Below are 5,947 nucleotides of genomic sequence, written 5' to 3' on the forward strand. Positions count from 1 at the left end.
GTATCTCTAAAACGTTATAAACAAAAGTAATCGCTAGACATGCTGTCGTGTACGTTTGTTTGGATCCTTACATATGTGGTAAAAAGTCGGTGGGCACACCGCACCACATTTGGCCATGACCTTCGCCATGATGGGCTGGACCTAACTTACATCCGTGTGAGACTGACCATGTGTATACGTATAGTACCTAAGTAATGTCGAACGTTGCGGTGTGTGCTGGGGTGTCTTGTGTGTGACTTGAGTTTATAATTGTATTTGTTTTAAAAGCTTGATTATTCCTAAGCCACAATGGGTCGGACCTAAGTTATGTCACGTGGGTAATCAAGTAAAAGAAAATATTTTCGCGTCAGCATATTCACTAGCATGTGTTGCTGACGTATTTTCTAAACATTTTGCAGGTAATCAAGAATAGGGGTTTGGAAAGCTCGAAGTGCTTAGATATCCGATGGCTCGGATTATTTTGTTAAACTTTAAAATGTAAATGGTGGTTTATATGAGCAAGTAATCTTTTATAAATATTAAACAGGTATTTTATAATCTCGTCTTTTTTAATGTAAATATTATAATCCAAATAAATATAACTTCCGCTTTAACCACATAACTCTAATTTATTTACAAATGTGGTACCAACATATGTGTCATACGCCTAGGCCGTGGTCTGGGGTGTGACAAAATATAAATTAATTATTAATTATATAATATTTATAATATTATTTAGTTATTAAATATAATAAACTAAATAAAATATAATTGTTTCCAAAAAGATAAGGTTGGGGGGTTCGAACCCGAACCCCCCAGCAGTCCAAGCCTTAACGCAACCACACACCAGCCAACTGAGCTGGTTTGTTACTTGATATAAACACGATAATTATTAAAATATAAACAGAATAGGTATAAACCCCAAATTAGACATAAACCCTAACAAGATCAATCGGCAAAAACGTTAATCGTTTGGCCGATTAACCTTGGGGTTAATGAAGAGGGATTAAAAGCTTACATGTCCATATAACATACTACCTTAAACGACGTTGATTTGATGGTCAATTAGAACGATGAATGGCCGGCGGTAACTTGACTAAAAACGGGCACTAATAGGTGATATAAATCAAGTTAACAATGGGGGTTTAATTCGCAATGCATATAACGTCGTCCAGAAGATTTTAATTGAGTTATGAATGAGGATTAATGGTATAATACTGGTTTACCAAAGACGGTTTGTATAAAAATATCAATACGTATCAAATCGATCTTGGTTTCCTAATTTCGAGTGTCGGCAAGCTCATTATGGTAAGAAGAATCATATGCACGATTCAATTTTGATTATCGACGAAGATTAAGGTGCAAATTACACAAACGGGTAACAGGTTATGGTTTGTATAGGGGTTTGGTAAATGGGTAGATGGGTTAATGGATTAAAATAACTAGAATTTGCTATTTAGTCCCTGTAGATTTAATGTGGAAAAAATGGGTTAAAACATTGTTTAGGGTTAAAAGTGTGTGTGTGTGTGTGTATCAAAGTAGTTTTAATAATAAAATAAATATTTATACAATAATATTAAAATAATAATAATGACTCGAAAAACGCGATATTTTATCGGTAAAATTTTCCGAACATAAAAGCTGGTCGGGTAACGGTTACGAAGTATTAAATGAGAAAATTTAAGTTGTTACCGTTGCTAGGTTGTGATGGTTGTTTAATGATGGGTGGTGGAGAGAGAGAGAGAGAGAGAGAGAGAGAGAGAGAGAGAGAGAGAGAGAGAGAGAGAGAGAGAGAGAGAGAGAGAGAGATTTTTGAAATATCTTTATTCTTTTACTTTTATTTATTAAATAATATGTAAAATTACAATATCACCCTCATGTGCCATGCACATGTTTAGACCTAACGAGAAAAATTAACTAGGTTAGTACCAAATGGGGTAACTTAAAAAAAATTCGAAACATGAAGCATGTTTTCTGCCATTTATTTTGCTAAAAGACGTCCAATGAAAAACGAGCAAACATAAATGATGTCTTTTGCTATTCTGTCTTTAAATAATAACATTTATGTTCGTTTGTTTAAAATCTAAATGACCATATGTGAATAAATGTAAATGAACACAAACGAACATAAATGAAAACACTTAATTGAACATAAGTGAACGAACTGAACATGTCCTCATGTTCGTTTAATTAAACGAACCCAAACTTTTTGTTCATGTTCGTTCGTTCTCACCGAACAATTCACGAATAGCTTATTGAACGTTCGGTTCATTTGCAGACTTGGTCTTGACTTTAAAACTTTATTGGGTTATAACATCATCTCGTCCTTTCTCTTAAATCAAATCTTTTTTTCTAGTACGCACTTTTGAGTTTTTTTCTGATATGAAGTATTTGAAAGCTTACACAATGTCTTTTTAGCATAAGCCATAAAATAGAAAAATTTGATAGTGCCGAATTAAATTTTAAAAAAATGGAAGGGCTCCAAAATAATTAAATATTAAAAGATATTTATAAAAGTCCTAAGTAAAAGGTGTCAATCGTGTCAGGTTAGCGGGATGATGGGTGGTGGGTTTCAGGTTAGCAGGTTAGCGTGTTGAGATTCTTCAACCCTAACCCAACCCATATATTTATTCGTGTATGTCCGGGTGTGTTTCGGGTCAACTTATTATATGTTCATATATGGATATGAGTAATACCTATTGACCTGGTAATAAATTAAACAATTAATTATTTTTATTCATATAAAACTTGTTGATAATTTATGATAAATCTAATTGTGTTTTGTGTATTTATCTCTCATTCTCAATTAACAAACATAGTTTCACATATTTAGTTCAAGATGAGAATAAACAAATAAAATAACCGAAGAATAGACAGTTAGAAAACGTGTTGGGTTCGAGTTGACCTGTTTAAGAAAACAGGTCATGTCAGACGACCCAAAACCTATATTTTTTCGTGTCGGGTTTCGGGGGTGTCAGGAATTGACACCCTCATTAAAAATATGGAAAATTGTGTTAACACCATGAGGAGGTTCCCGACTAGACACTAAAATTTTTCAAAGGTCACACATACACGGCTCTAGTGACATGTTAGAAGCAAATATTTAACGAAAGATTATCGACAAACTCTTTACTAGCTAATAAGTAATAACAGTTTACTATTTATCGATGGTGTATTACTGTATTTGTAGATTTATCAACATCTTGCCCCTTCCAGTTTTGAAAATTCTTAAATAATAAATTTATGCATTTTCAAATTTCTAGGATCTTAAAAATAAGCTATAAAATAGTAAGATTTGTAAATCAAAATTAAATTACAAATATTAAATAACAAAATATAAGTTCTCATGTAGAAGTTGCGTTGGGCTCTATGCTTGGCACTTAGCATATGTCACGTGACACCTCTACGGAAGTTCAATCATATGGTTAATAAGATCATGCGTAGTTAAAATTAAACACACTCGGACATTTTAAGTCATATGCTGCTCAGTTAGCTTTTGTGCATTTTATAAAAAGTGGGTATATTAGGGAAAATACCCCAAAACACATCTCTCTCCTCCCCCTCTCTCTACCTCTCTCTCACAAAACCCTAAAAACTCGTGCCACACCATCGTTTTGTAGGAAACACCTTGCCCAAAATGCCTAGCAAAAACGCCGGGGGGTGGGGGGTCGATGTGCCCCCAGCGTTTTCGGCTCAAAACGGCCAAATTAAAGGCCACTACGGATGGTCTAAGAAAAAAGAGAATTAGCTTGTGTGTAAAACTTTCACAGCACAACGATTGTAAATCATATACTACGTACCCTTTTAAACAGTGGCAGATGCAAGGAAAGAGGGATGCTAGTATGCTACCCCTTAACTTTTCCGGCGAAGTGGAATTTTTTACTGTGTTTTAGGTTTTATGTGTTACGTTATCCATGATATTATATTAGGCTACCCATGAGCAGTGGCCCTCTATTTTTGGGCTCGGAAGCATACCTTTAGAGATTATTCCAACGAGATTTTAAGCTTTCCGGCTTGTTCTAATATTAAATATGCAAAGAAGAAAGAAGAATAATATATTGAGTTGTGGGCTTTTGAAAAAACAACCCTAGCCCAACTTTAAAAACTAAAACCTAATTGTTTGTTGTATCTTATTTACTCGAGAAAGTATTGTTGGACTCTCTACCCAATACACATATATCCACCCAGCATCTACATCCGTTGTACCCACTCCACAGTTTAGTGAAGATAATTACCATTTTCTGTAGGTTCCCGCGCGGGGCGTCGCCGATCGATACGAGATCCGCACGAGGTCTAGGAGTGCGGAATCCTCCTAGACTCGTTTATTGGTGTAGAAGACGAAGAACACAATTACACACAAACACATACACGAACAAACACACAAACGAGATAAACAAATCTGCAGATCTTTTATATAATAACCGAAACTCGTTACAAACCAAACACGAAAACAAATGACGGTCGACCCGAGGTGAGCTCTGCCTCGGGTCGTCCCACACGACTCTCTCTCTCGGTTTCTCTCTAGCTACTTGAACTTAACACACAAAACTCTTAATTTCTGGATTCCCAAACCTAAACAAGACACACACATATATATATATAAACTTCGCGGGCTTGGGCCTGTAGGCGAAGTTGTTACAACTTCGCCTATGGCGAAGTTGCTCTAACTTCGTACTTCCACAACGCTGAACAGAATTGCATAGCGACGGTCACAAAACATGCACCAACAGACTCCCCTTTGACCGTTGCTCTCAATTCTAACAAACACAAAAGATCATCTGTTGGCGTCGCCGATCGATACGAGATCCGCACGAGGTCTAGGAGTGCGGAATCCTCCTAGACTCGTTTATTGGTGTAGAAGACGAAGAACACGATTACACACAAACACATACACGAACAAACACACAAACGGGATAAACAAATCTGCAGATCTTTTATATAATAACCGAAACTCGTTACAAACCAAACACGAAAACAAATGACGGCCGACCCGAGGTGAGCTCTACCTCGGGTCGTCCCACACGACTCTCTCTCTCGGTTTCTCTCTAGCTACTTGAACTTAACACACAAAACTCTTAATTTCTGGATTCCCAAACCTAAACAAGACACACATATATATATATATATATATAAACTTCGCGGGCTTGGGCCTGTAGGCGAAGTTGTTACAACTTCGCCTATGGCGAAGTTGTTCTAACTTCGCCTATGACAGAAGTTGTTACAACTTCGCCTATGGCGAAGTTGCTCTAACTTCGTGCTTCCACAACGCTGAACAGAATTGCATAGCGACGGTCACAAAACATGCACCAACAGACTCCCCTTTGACCGTTGCTCTCAATTCTAACAAACACAAAAGATCATCTGTTACAAAACATGCACCAACAGACTCCCTCTTAACTGATGATCTTCTGTTTGCTCTTCAACCAGCCGTGTCTGAAACTGTCTTGTAGCTTCACAAATCTACCAATCACCCAGCGTCTTCCATATCGGATCTCCCCTTCAGTGTAAGCTTCTCCGACAATATAGATTGAGGTCTTTGAAATGCATGCATCCCCGTGCCTAATTGATCATCTCAACCAATCACGTGAAGTCCTTCTGACTTCACCAACACGTGAAGTTCTTCTAACTTCACCAACACGTGAAGTTGGGCTCCCTCCACAACTTCACCAAACACGTCGGCATACGATAAGGTTTAATCTTCAACTACTCAACATCAAGTGATCAATTTCATCACAAAACCACCTTGACAGAATCTAACACACATGACCATTAATTAATCCGAAGCATCTTCAATCACCAGGGATAACGATCAAGAACATAAACACTTTAATTCCCGATTAAATCCAACTTGTTCCAAAATTTTCACTTTAATAAATAAGCATCACGTTTCAGGATCCAATTCTCGAACGCCTTGAAAATAACATAAATAATATGCTCCGATCGCAATCCGGTAATGACAAAAACCTTC

Source organism: Bidens hawaiensis, unplaced genomic scaffold (assembly GCF_021521415.1).
Source record: "Bidens hawaiensis isolate Kalapana, Puna unplaced genomic scaffold, B.hawaiensis_p1.1 tig00000888_1, whole genome shotgun sequence".
NCBI classification, from domain to species: Eukaryota; Viridiplantae; Streptophyta; class Magnoliopsida; order Asterales; family Asteraceae; genus Bidens; species Bidens hawaiensis.